Source organism: Bufo bufo, chromosome 1 (genome assembly GCF_905171765.1).
Source record: "Bufo bufo chromosome 1, aBufBuf1.1, whole genome shotgun sequence".
Taxonomy (NCBI): domain Eukaryota; kingdom Metazoa; phylum Chordata; class Amphibia; order Anura; family Bufonidae; genus Bufo; species Bufo bufo.
This window is the reverse complement of record NC_053389.1, coordinates 347528071-347542041: the sequence shown is the minus strand read 5'-3', so window position 1 is coordinate 347542041 and position 13971 is coordinate 347528071. Positions and strand designations below refer to the sequence as shown.

The 13971-nt window shown below is 45.2% G+C and overlaps 1 protein-coding gene across 1 annotated transcript in view; it reads left to right on the top strand.

The window, feature by feature from the left end:
- Window positions 1-13971, top strand: part of LOC121009545 (ankyrin repeat and KH domain-containing protein 1-like) — a 307110-nt gene that overhangs the window by 67458 nt on the left and 225681 nt on the right. The gene's annotated exons all lie outside the window — the stretch shown is intronic.

Genomic DNA, 13971 nt, shown 5'->3' with positions numbered 1-13971 from the left:
ATTTAGGGCTCTTTCACACTTGCGTTGTCGTCTTCCGGCATAGAGTTCCGTCGTCGGGGCTCTATGCCGGAAGAATCCTGATCAGTTTTATCCTAATGCATTCTGAATGGAGAGAAATCCGTTCAGGATGCATCAGGATGTCTTCAGTTCCGGAACGGAACGTTTGTTGGCCGGAGAAAATACCGCAGCATGCTGCGCTTTTTGCTCCTGCCAAAAATCCGGAACACTTGCCGCAAGGCCGGATCCGGAATTAATGCCCGTTGGAAGGCATTGATCCGGATCCGGCCTTAAGCTAAACGTCGTTTCGGCGCATTGCCGGAGCCGACATTTAGCTTTTTCAGAGTGGTTACCATGGCTGCCGGGACGCTAAAGTCCTGGCAGCCATGGTAAAGTGTAGCGGGGAGCGCGGGAGCAGCATACTTACCGTCCGTGCGGCTCCCCGGGCGCTCCAGAGTGACGTCAGGGCGCCCGAAGCGCATGGATCACGTGATCGCATGGATCACGTCATCCATGCGCATGGGGCGCTCTGACGTCATTCTGGAGCGCCCTGGGAGCCGCACGGACTGTAAGTATACCGCTCCCCTGCTCCCCGCTCCTACTATGGCAACCAGGACTTTAATAGCGTCCTGGGTGCCATAGTAACACTGAAAGCATTTGGAAGACTGTTCCGTCTTCAAATGCTTTCAGTACACTTGCGTTTTTCCGGATCCGGCGGGCACCTCCGGCAACGGAAGTGCATGCCGGATCCTAACAACGCAAGTGTGAAAGAGGCCTTATGCATACATAAGTTAAATAATCATTCCTGTTCAGTAGAATTTGCTAAAAAGCGATATTGCTAAAAAATATGCAAATTACCTTGCTACCAGCAAGTAGGGCGGCTACTTGCTGGTAGCAGCCGCATCCTCCGACCCTAATGACGCCCCCTCCGCATTGTGATTGACAGGGCCAGGGAACGGAATCGTTCTCTGCTGGCCCTGCCTGTTAGCATTCAAAATCTGGCGCCTGCGCCGCGGCCGTACCTATGTTCAATTTGCGCAGGCGCACTGAGAGGCGGCTACTCGCTCGGCCGCTCCATCCTCAATGCGCCTGCGCCGATGACGTCACATCTACACCAGGCGCATTGAGGAGAGAGCGGCCGCCTCTCAGTGCGCCTGCGCAGATTGAAGATGCGTACGGCCGCAGCGCAGGCGCCAGATTTTGAATGCTAACAGGCAGGGCCAGCAGAGAACGATTCCGTTCCCTGGCCCTGTCCATCACAATGCGGAGGGGGGCGTCATTAGGGTCGGAGGATGCGGCTGCTACCAGCAAGTAGCCGCCCTACTTGCTGGTAGCAAGGTAATTTACATATTATAAAAATCGCTTTTTAGCAAATTCTACTGAACCAAAATGATTATTTAACTTATGTATGCAGAGATCGCAGTGTAGGGATTATTAGTAAACAAAAAAAAAAAAAAAAACGGTTTAGTGGGCTGACAGAAGCCCTTTAAGTCATGGACATCTGCGCCGTATTTGTATGGCGCGGGTCCCTAAGGGGTTAATGTGCTTTTCTCACAAGGACTCAAAGGAATAAATAATTTTGTGGCTACTATGAAGGCACTTTATCGCAACACACAGTAGGGTAAATTTCATATGAAGTTGATTTGCCTATTTGTATACTTTAAGTAATATTTTATTGAGTTTTCAAATAAAAATACATAAAACACAACAGTCTTTACAAAGACCATAATAGAAGCACAGAATACTAATACACAAGTACAGAAAAAAATTATAAACGCACAAAAAACAACCTGTGCCTGCTAGATGACAAGCCCTCCATGAGCCTCAGTATTTAATGTATGCTGCTAGTTGAGGGATACAAGAGAAAGATGTTAATGGAAAAAGCATGGTGATGGTGCTCGAGATTTGAAAACTGCCTACGAAGTCCTTCAATCTTACCTTTTATATACCACTGTGGTTTTTATAACCTGTCCATTCTAGATCTGTATAGAAGTGTCAGGAGTAGTTTCCATTTCAGAAACAAATCGCCTAGCTACTCTCACAACCTCCAGTCTTTCCTTATAGAAAAGTTCACGTAGTTGAGAAATTAATAGCGTCATGTAAGGAATGTGATGTGAGAGCTACTCAGTAAGCAAACCTTTTTTTTGCAATAAAGATGATCGTATTAACAACCAAAGGGAGATGGGAAACCCTCCTTGAAAGGTTGCGATCTGTCTGTGAAGTGTGAAAGATTACCTCTATTAAACCCAAAGCTCCTTATAATCTGCTTGTGTCTCATCAATCTCGAGACTTTTGTCCAAAATTATGTTTGAGGACAGGTCCAGAGGCCATGATATAAGTCTGACCTTGACTCCACACACACACACCTCGGGAAATCCTTTTTTTTTTTTTTTTCTGGATTAGCTGATGACTGAGAAAATAAATGCATAAACTGATTAAGGTGGGTTTCTCTCCAACCCTTATTTAAAATTAGCTTAGGAAAGTCTGCCAAACCACTAGTAAAATTAAGAGATCCTTTCCGGGTCGTCATAGCTGTCTTGCCCAACTTTTAAACGCTAGTTTGGGAATCCTTGTTAATAATGTACTCGGTAAGGTGGGAGAAAGTACTTAGTTATCTATCAACAAGCTATTAGGAATGAGCGAATCAACTTCAGATGAAACATCCAAACTCGATTTGCATAAAACTTCGTTCCAATACTGTACAGAGCAGGAGTGGTACCTTTTGGAAATGAACCAGAGTTCGGGAAATAGCTTTTTTACAGTACAAATTAATTTATGAAGTTACTACGCAAAGTATTAACTTCAGCTCATCGGAGCCAATACATTTTTAATACCTTACAAACCCCCTGCTTCGTACAGTATTGGAACTAAGTTTTATGCGAATCGACTTCAGATGTTTTATCCAAAGTTGATTTGCTCATCCCTACAAGCTATCTAGGGTGTTTTTCAGGGCTTCTTTCTAAATATCAATGTTTTATGAGCAAAAGTGTTATCATTTGAAAGCAATAAAATAGATACCCTTCAAGGCCAAAGGTATGTTGCACTTCCTGTAGTGTCACTTTGCTACCCAATTGTGTATTAAATCTCATACTCATTTAATTATCTTCATCTTTCACTCCTGAAATAATTTGCTAGTAACCCTGACTTGAAAAATCCAGATTATTCCCAAGTTTTATATGTTTAGAACACTATGAGCGTTTAAACCCCTTCCTGACCAATGACATAATAGTACGTCATAGCGGCAAGTGACTTCCTGCAATTTGCCATACTATTACGTCATGCTGATTGGTCAGGCACCGGAGGGCGGGGGCCCAGCAGTCACTGATAGCCAGCTTCTGCTGTATCTGCCAGCATCACTTTAAAAGCTGCTCACTGGGGCATAAAAGGTGTTTGTGGTGGGTGAGCGTTCCCATCGGGTCCCCGCGCTAGGGACCTGATGGGTGAGAAAGGCAGCTCGATGCCTTACAGAGGGACTTGCCTTCTACGGAAGCCTAGGAGATCCAGCCCCTGGCTCGGTCTCCTAGGCAACTGTTAGTGTACTACACAGTGTAATACACTAACAGGCAATGCATTACAATACAGATGTATTGCAGAGGGGATCTGACGACAACATCAGGACGACAATATTTGGCAATACTTAAAGGGAACCTGTCACTGGGATTTTGTGTATAGAGCTGAGGACATGAGTTGCTAGATGGCCGCTAGCACATCCGCAATACCTAGTCCCCATAGCTCTGTGTGCTTTTATTGTGTAAAAAAACCGATTTGATACATATGCAAATTAACCTGAGATGAGTCCTGTATGTGAGATGAGTCAGGGACAGGACTCCTCTCCGGGAAAATTTACATTTGTATCAAATAGTTTTTTTTACACAATAAAAGCACACAGAGCTATGGGGACTGGGTATTGCGGATGTGCTAGCGGCCATCTAGCAACTCATGTCCTCAGCTCTATACACAAAATCCCAGTGACAGGTTCCCTTTAAGTATTGCCAAATATTGTCGTCCTGTCTTCAGCCATTCGTTTCTGTTGGCCTCAGTCGGGTGACTAATATACTGCTGTTCAGTGTGCTGCATCGGAATTACAGCTCAGATCTTTGTGTCTTTTTTTAATATTGGATATATTGGAATGCAGTGCCTAGCACAGAAATGCTTTGAGTGTCCCATACCAGCCCTGTATTAGGTTCATTTTTGTGTGTTTTAAGAAATTCCTGTAGTTAGTATGAGATCCCATCTGATGCACCCATAAGGTTCAACCAGAATGGGTGTATGTTTAATCTATACATGACTGAGGGGGGGCACTGCGAACCAGTGTGCCAAAAATTGGTGAGTGATCTGAAATTCCTCGGGGCATGTATGTTATAGACCTAAAGTTTAGTAGTACTGGTTCATTACCTCATATAATGTCTATCCTGGTTAGGAAGTTATGACTGCTGCTGTGACATGAGCATATTCTAGATCCAGGATACTGGGACCTCCATAGGTCGAGCCAAACTCTAAGAATCTGAGTTGTGAGGGGGTTCGCTGTATTAAATGGGCTTACCATCTGTGAAATGATCCAATAAGGGATCTAACATCATATTTAAGTCTCCCATGCAAAGTATTTTGTCGCGTGGATATGCAGCTGAAAACATGGCTGCTAGATGTAAAATCTGCACGGATCCTGGGGGAGGGTTGTACATGCCTATTAAAACTATGAGATCCAAAGAGCTGTCACGATCAGTAAAGCAAGCAATCGTTAGGCTGAAAAAAGAGAGATGGCAAAAACATTAGGCGTAGCCAAAACAACGGGAGAGGTGAAGAAGACCGCTCGATCAATCTATTATTCGAATCTATTATTCGTAGCTACGCTGGGTAATCCCATGGAGTAGGTTATGTTGGCCTCTCTCATCCGCCGCTTGACATCCATGAAGGTGGCACGTTGTTTCTGCAGTTCCATGGAGAAATCCGGGAAGATGGAGACCTTGGTGTTGTCATACTTGATTTCTTGTAGTCTTCTGGCAAATGCCAATATTTTGTCCTTTATCTTTGCAATTTAGAAACCTTGCGAGCATAGGTCGAAGTGGGGCTCCAGGAGGTGGCAGTCTGGCTGGTACCCTGTGGGCTTTTTCCACTGCATAGGCCATGAAGAAGTTTGCATCCGGAAAAAGTTTTTATCCAGTTCTCTATGAATTCATCTGGTGATCGACCCTCTGCTTTTTCTGGCAAGCCGATTTAGTCTTATGTTGTTTCTACGGCGCCTGTTTTCCAAGTCGTCCGCTTTTTATCTCCAGAGATCTTCGTTGGTGTTGAGTTCCGAAATAGACCTTGGAACATTGGCCGTATGATCCTCTATTCGGGATATACGCTCTTCAGTGTGTTGTGCATGTCTTGTCAAAGGAGGCCTAAGTCAATTTTGACCTCGACTAGTTTTCCTGTTAGAGAAGTCTTGCAGGCAGTGATGGCTTCCAGGACCTGTGCTGTTCCTTTTTTTTTTTTCTTGGGTTAATCTGGCTCTTCCTCGGATGCCATAGCATGAGCTGCATAGTCTGACACTGTACTGGCTCTAGTATGCATTTTTATTCGCGGCTTTTCTGGTTGCCTGGCAAATGCTTTCCGCCTATCTGCCGCATTTTGAGCTTTGTCGCCCCATTATTCTGATATTTGAAGGGTTATTATGTCTAAGATGTAGTTGTACTCATTTTGTACACTTAAAACAGTGTATACTGTTGGGGGTCTGCAGAGGTTGTGCAAATCTGTATATCAGAATTGTGAAGTCCCTGCAGTGATAAGTGCCGGTAACTGTGTCTCTTTGTACCCTGCAGGGTTCTGGGGTCTCCTGTGCTGCTGAATGCTGCGTTGTATTAGAGCTCTCCCCTCCTCCCTTATACTAGCCGGCGTTTGGCAATATGGCCGACTGGCAGGAAAGTTAGCGAGTGCACTGTATCTTCTGCGCTCCTTTCTCTCTCCGCCCGAATCTGCTTTCCTCCCAGCTCTTCTCACCTCAGTCAGGGGCACCTCTGCACTGGGAGTGCTTCCATTTGGGGGATCTGCACGCTGGTGTGCACGCCACTCCACCGGATCTTTGTAGGGTGAGTCAGGCCGTCTCTATTATGGCTCTCTGGCCTTTGATCGGAGTCAGGGCACTTTCAGTTCTCTGCTGCGATTGGAGTGGATGGAGTACAGGATTTATCCCGCAGTGCTGTGCTGGCCCCGAAGCTCTGCTTAGGCACGTCTAGCTATCTTGGCTGCTGGCCACGCCCCCGTGAAAATACATTTGAAATTACTACAGTAAATATCTGGGATTTTTGGGTTACCTTGGTTGATTTTTGTATGTAGCAGGTTCTTGTTACCCCCCCCAGCCTGACAAATCCTAGTTTAAAAGCTCCTCCAGCCATCTAACCTTTTTTTCCCCCAGGGCATTTGCGCCTTCCCCATTAAGGTGCAGCCCGTCCTTACTGTAGAGCCTGTAACCGACTAAGAAGTCGGCCCAGTTCTCCATGAACCCAAACTCTTCCCTCCTGCACCAGTTTCTGAGCCACTTATTTAACTCCCTAAGCTCCCGTTGTGTCTCTGGTGACGCTCGTGGTACTGGTAGTATTTCTGAAAACACTACCTTGAAGGTCCTGGACTTGAGCTTCTCACCAAGTTCCCTAAAATCGTTTTTAAGGACCTTCCATCTCCCACCGACTTTCATTGGTTCCAATGTGCACCATGACCGCCGAGTCTTCTCCAGCCCCACCCAGCAATCTGTCAATCCGATCCTCAGTATGACGATCCCAAGCACCCGGCAGACAACACACTGTTCGGCATTCACGGTCTCTGCAACAGATGACCCTGTCTGTCCTCCTAATAATAGAGTCCCCTACCACCAGCATATGCCTGACCTTTGCTGCAATCCTTTTCCCATCTTTCCTGCAGTGGTCATCCTCTTGATTGCTAGGAGAAACGCCCTGCTGCAGTGTTGCTGGCCCTGGGCTTTCATCCCTAATATCAGCCAAACGGGCATATTTACTAGGGGCGTGCCAGCTCAGGACTATCCTCCCTGGCACTTTTCCCTCTACCCCTTCTTCCTACATTAACCCAACTGCTCACCTGATAGTCCTTATCTTGCCCTCTTCCTCCAACCTCCAATTCACTGACCCCAGTCAGTGCCTGCACAGTGAGGTCTAAGCCTCTCTCCAGGTCTGCAATGCCCCTAAGTATTTCAAGATGCTTATTTAGATCCAAGATCTGTGCTTCCAAATATGTCACATGATTGCATCTAGTGCAATTGTATTCACCCTCGAAAGGCTCTTCAAGGCACGCATACATTGCACAGGACACACACTTAGTGGCATTGTCCATGGAGCACATGTTTAAATGGGGATTAACAGTAAAGAAGCAAAACAGTAAATGAGTTAGAATTAGACCCTCTCTGCTATAGTTGGAGTTCTAGCTAGAATTAAGGCAACAACACACAAGAAAATTCTATCCAACCTTAGTTTCTTGTTCCTGGTCTTAAACTACGGGTCTTTAAACTCCACTTAATCAGCAGCCACATGGTACGGCAAGCCTCATGTACAGCAAGCTCTGGAGAGTTCAGTGGTTTAATTTATAGCACCTGGAAGCACAAGCCACTCCCCTTAAGCAAGCAGAGAAAAAAATATATGGATTTAAATGGCAGTACACAGCAGAGAAAAAAAATGGTTTTAACCTCTTAAGGACTCAGCCCTATTTCACCTTAAGGACTTGGCCATTTTTTGCAAATCTGACCAGTGTCACTTTAAGTGCTGATAACTTTAAAACGCTTTGACTTATCCAGGCCGTTCTGAGATTGTTTTTTTTTCGTCACATATTGTACTTCATGACACTGCTAAAATTGGGTCAAAAAAGTTAATTTTTTTTGCATAAAAAAATACCATATTTACCAAAAATTTTGAAAAATTAGCAAATTTCAAAGTTTCACTTTCTCTACTTCTGTAATACATAGTAATACCTCCAAAAATTGTGATGACTTTACATTCCCCATATGTCTACTTCATGTTTGTAGCATTTTGGGAATGATATTTTATTTTTTGGGGATGTTACAAGTAGGGGTGCACCGAAATGAAAATTCTGGTCCGAAACCGAAAATTCAGGATGCCCTTGACCGAAAACCGAAACCGAAACTGCCTTTTTGCCCAAATACTTTTAAAATACTTTTTTTTTAATGATTTTATTAATAATTCTTTTTCATGAATGAAATTCATCTGTGGGTGGCGCTGTTATGGAGAGGGGGATCTGTGGGTGGCGCTGTTATGGAGAGGGGGATCTGTGGGTGGCGCTGTTATGGAGAGGGGGATCTGTGGGTGGCGCTGTTATGGAGAGGGGGATCTGTGGGTGGCGCTGTTATGGAGAGGGGGATCTGTGGGTGGCGCTGTTATGGAGAGGGGGATCTGTGGGTGGCGCTATGGAGAGGGGGATCTGTGGGTGGCGCTATGGAGAGGGGGATCTGTGGGTGGCGCTGTTATGGAGAGGGGGATCTGTGGGTGGCGCTGTTATGGAGAGGGGGATCTGTGGGTGGCGCTGTTATGGAGAGGGGGATCTGTGGGTGGCGCTGTTATGGAGAGGGGGATCTGTGGGTGGCGCTGTTATGGAGAGGGGGATCTGTGGGTGGCGCTGTTATGGAGAGGGGGATCTGTGGGTGGCGCTGTTATGGAGAGGGGGATCTGTGGGTGGCGCTGTTATGGAGAGGGGGATCTGTGGGTGGCGCTGTTATGGAGAGGGGGATCTGTGGGTGGCGCTGTTATGGAGAGGGGGATCTGTGGGTGGCGCTGTTATGGAGAGGGGGATCTGTGGGTGGCGCTGTTATGGAGAGGGGGATCTGTGGGTGGCGCTGTTATGGAGAGGGGGATCTGTGGGTGGCGCTGTTATGGAGAGGGGGATATGTGCACTGTTATGGGCATAACAGTGCACAGATCCCTTTCCCCATAACAGTGCACAGATCCCCCCTCACCATAGCAGTGCACAGATCCCCCCTCCCCATAGCAGTGCCATAGACCGATCCCCCTACCCATAACAGCCCCGGCCCTGCTGCTCACAGCATCACTCACTGCATCTTTATTTTACCTTACAATCGTGACGCTCCGGTAACAACTCTGCAGGCAGAGCGGAGGGCGGCGTAACGTCACTTACTCACGTGACGCACCTGCTCCGCCCACTTTATGAATGAAGGAGGCGGAGCAGGCGCGTCACGTGAGTAAGTGACGTTACGCCGGCCTCCGCTCTGCCTGCAGAGTTGTTAGTTACTGGAGCCTCACGATTGTAAGGTAAAATAAAGATGCAGTGACAAAGTAAACCGCCCGCCCGCAGATGGTGGGTGACAAATCCCACACCCCATATTTTCGGCCGATATGTAACAATATCGGCCGAAGTGGATTAGGTGCATTTTCGGCCGATATTTTCGGCTGCCGAAATTTCGGTGCACCCCTAGTTACAAGGCTTAGAAGTTTAGAAGCAAATCTTAAAATTTTTAAGAAATTTACAAAAAAACAATTTTTAGGGACCACTACAGGTCTGAAGTCACTTTGCGAGGCTTACATAATAGAAACCGCCCAAAAATGACCCCATTCTATAAACTACACTCCTCAAGGTATTCAAAACAGATTTTACAAACTTCATTAACCCTTTAGGTGTTGCACAAGAGTTATTGGCAAATGGGGATGAAATTTGAGAATTTCATTTTTTTGCCTAATTTTCCATTTTAACCCATTTTTTCCACTAACAAAGCAAAGGTTAACAGCCAAACAAGACTGTATCTTTATTGCCCTGACTCTGCCGTTTACAGAAACACCCCATATGTGGCCGTAAACTACTGTACGGGCACACAGTAGGGCGTAGAGGGAAAGGTGCGCCGTATGGTTTTTGGAAGCCAGATTTTGCTGGAATGGTTTTTTGACACCATGTCCCATTTGAAGCCCCCCTGATGCACCCCTAGAGTAGAAACTCCATAAAAGGGACCCCATCTAAGAAACTACACCCCTCAAGGTATTCAAAACTGATTTTACAAACTTTGTTAACCCTTTAGGTGTTGCACAAGATTTAATGGAAAATAGAGATACAATTTCAAAATTTCACTTTTTTGGCAGATTTTCCATTTTAATATATTTTTTTTTTCAGTTACAAAGCAAGGGTTAACAGCCAAACAAAACTCAATATTTATGGCCCTGATTCTGTAGTTTACAGAAACACCCCATATGTGGTCGTAAACCGCTGTACGGGCACACGGCAGGGTGCAGAAGGAAAGGAATGCCATACAGTTTTTGGAAGGCAGGCTTTGCTGGACAGTTTTTTTTTTTTTTTTGACACCATGTCCCATTTGAAGCCCCCCTGATGCACCCTAGAGTAGAAACTCCAGAAAAGTGACCCCATTTTATAAAACTACGGGATAGGGTGGCAGTTTTGTTGGTACTAGTTTAGGGTACATATGATTTTTGGTTGCTCTATATTACACTTTTTGTGCGGCAAGGTAACCTCTGACAGGTTAGATCATGTGGTAATTTCATAGAGCAGGTTGTCACGGACACGGCGATACCTAATATGTATACAATTCTTTTAATTTATGTAAGTTTTACCCAATGATTTCATTTTTAAAACAAAAAAAAAGTTTGTGTCTCCATAGTCTAAGAGCCATAGTTTTTTCAGTTTTTGGGCGATTATCTCAAGTAGGGTCTAATTTTTTGCGGGATGAGATGATGGTTTGATTTGCACTATTTTGGGGTGCATATGACTTTTTGATCGCTTGCTATTACACTTTTTAAGACGTAAGATGACAAAAAATTGCTTTTTTTACACAGTTTTTATTTTTTTACGGTGGTCACCTGAGGGGTTAGGTCATGTGATATTTTTATAGAGCCGGTCGATACGGACGCGGCGATACCTAATATGTATACTTTTTTTTTATTTATGTAAGTTCTATTTATGTAAGTTCTACACAATGATTTAATTTTTGAAACAAAAAAATGATGTTTTAGTGTTTCCATAGTCTAAGAGCCATAGTTTTTTCAGTTTTTCAGAGATGACTGTTTGTTACAATTTTGGCGTACATGCGACTTTTTTGATCACTTTTATTACCTTTTTTTGGGAAGTAAGGTGGGCAAAATTTCAATTTCATCATAGTTTTTAATTTTTTATTTTTATGGCGTTCACCGTTCGGGTAAAGTAACATGACCGTTTTATAGATCAGGTCGTTACGGACGCGGCGATACCAAACGTGTAGGGAATATTTTTTTTTTTTTCATTTTTAATCAGTGATAAATGTGTTTTTTGATTTTTACTTTTTTTTTACTTTTATTTTACTTTTTTTTTTACCCAGACCCACTTGTTTCTTGAAGATCCAGTGGGTCTTATGTCTGTATAATACAGTACAGTACTCTATAGGGTACTGCACTGTATTTTACTTACACTGAACAGATCTATGCCTTCAGCACAGATCTGTTCAGCACCATGGACAGCAGGACGCCTGAGCAGGCGTCCTGTTGCCATGGGAACCTTCCCCGTCTGCCATAACTTCGCAGACGGGGAAGGGTGAGGACGGGGCTGGCGGGGGGCTGTCTGGGAGCTCTCTCCCTCTCCATCAGGGGGCTGCAAAGGCACAGCAGCCCCCCGATCGGAGAGGGAGGGAGCTCCCTGAGCTGTTAACCTTTTCCATACAGCGGTCCGTACGGACCGCTGTATGGAAAGGGTTAAACGGCTGACATCACATCACCGATGTCAGCCGTTTATACCAGGGTGTCAACAATGTGCTGGCACTTTGGTATACCCACTGTACACCAATGATTATTCAATGGGAGGCGGGCGGGGGATCGCGATCCCGCCTGCCGCACCGCCTGCCTCCCGCACCGCCCGCAACCCTTCCCTGCACCTCCCACCGGGCTAAAATCATTCAGAGGTGCAGGGGGGTGATAAATATATATTTTTGCCACACTAAAGTTTCTGATCGCCGCGGTCAGGGACCGCGGGGATCAGAAACTGCAGAAATCGCGACAAACCGCAGGTCTGAATTGACCTGCGGTTTGTTGCCATCGCAGACATGGGGGAAGTCACGGGACCCCCCCGCGCATTTAGCCGAGGTGCCTGCTCAATGATTTGAGCAGGCACCGTGTTCCGATCACAGCCGGCCGGGCGGCAGTGATCCGAACACATGACGTACCGGTACGTCATGGGTCCTTAAGGGGTTAAATGGCAGTACTAAAATGCAAGTACTTAACTATCAAGGATCTCTGCTTCAACCCATACTCGGCCACCTGCAATCACTCCCACGAAATCGTTGCTCTATAAAAGTATCACATGATCTATCCTGTCAGATGAAATAAAAACTGTGCCAGAACAGCCATTTTTTGGTTACCTTGCCTCATTAAAAAGTGTAATATAGAGAGATCAATAATCATATGTACCCCAAAATAGTATCAATAAAACTGTCACCTTATCCCATAGTTTACAAAATGGGGTCACTTTTTGGGAGTTTCCACCCTTCTCTAGGGTGCATCAGGGGTGCTTCATATGGAACATGGTGTCTAAAAACCAGTCCAGCAAAATCGGCGCTCATTTCATTCTGCGCCCTGCCTTGTGCCATTACATCAGTTTACCCCCACATGTGGAGTGTTTCTATAAACTGCAGAATCAGGGTAATAGTATTCAGTTTTGTTTGACTGTTAACCCTTGCTGTGTTGCAGGAAAAAATGGAAAATCTGCCAAAAAACTTAACATTTAAACATTTCATTTTCCTTTTAATTATTGTGGAATACCTAAAGGGTTAACAAAGTTAGATAAAATAAGATCAGTTTTGAACTTGAGGGGTGTAGTTTCTAAAATGGTAGTCAATTATAGGTGGTTTCTTCTATGTAAGCCCTACACAGGTTATAATGGAAAATAATAAAATCTACAGAAACCCAAACTTCAGAATAAGTCCGGGTTCAGGTCTGGGTACCACATTCAGTTTTTTCTCATGCGCGTGCAAAACATTGCACTCGCGTGAAAAAAAACTGAACATCGGAACGCAATCGCAGTCAAAGCTGACTGCTATTGCGTGCCTAATCGCGTGGGTTTCTTGCAATGCACCCTGAACGCATCGGCCCTCACCCGCAACACCCGTGTGAAAGAGGCCTTTCTGTTTTAAAAGCAGAGAAATAGAAATTTTTAAAATGGATAAGTAGATAAGTGACCTGTTAATACAAATACAGGAGGCGGGTGCCGGAATCAAATAGCCGGCACCCGACCTCTAACAGGGAGCTGCGATCTGCTGCAGTTAACACCTCAGGTACCGCACCTGAGGGGTTAACTGCCGCTGATCGCAGCTCCCTGTCATAGAGGTCGGGTGCCGGCTATTTGATTCCGGCACCCGCCTCCTGTATTTGTATTAACAGGTCACTTATCTTCATTGGTGGGGCAGTGGCCACAGCCCCTTCCCTCCTCCTCCTCCCGTCTCTCTTCTTATTGGCGGCAGCAGCACAGGGGGAGGGAGAGACTCCTTCTCCACTACGCTGCTGAGAAGAACATCTGCGGCGGGGAAGAGAACTATCATCTCCCATGCCCCGCCGCTGTATTAAACTGCAGAGCTGCGGCGGGTCTAGTCGTAAATGGCGACAAGACTAAAAAGTCTTCACATACTTTTTCTTGCAACTGGATGTCTGTGAACGGCTCTTTTAAGGGTACTTTCACACTAGAGTTTTTCTATTCTGGTATTGAGTGCTGTCCTAGGAGCTCAATACCGGAAAAAAACTGATCAGTTTTATCCTTATGCATTCTGAATGTTTTTGGCCAGAGAAAATACTGTAGCATGCTGCATTTTTCTCTCTGGCCAAAGAATCCTAAATGCTTGCTGGAATGCTGGATGCAGCATTAATTTCCATTGAAAGGTATTAATTCCAGATCCGGTACTAAGTGTTCCGGAAAACCGGATCTAGTTTCCCGATATGCGCAGACCTTTTAAAAATGAGAAAAAATAAATACCAGATCGGTTTTTCCAGATGACAA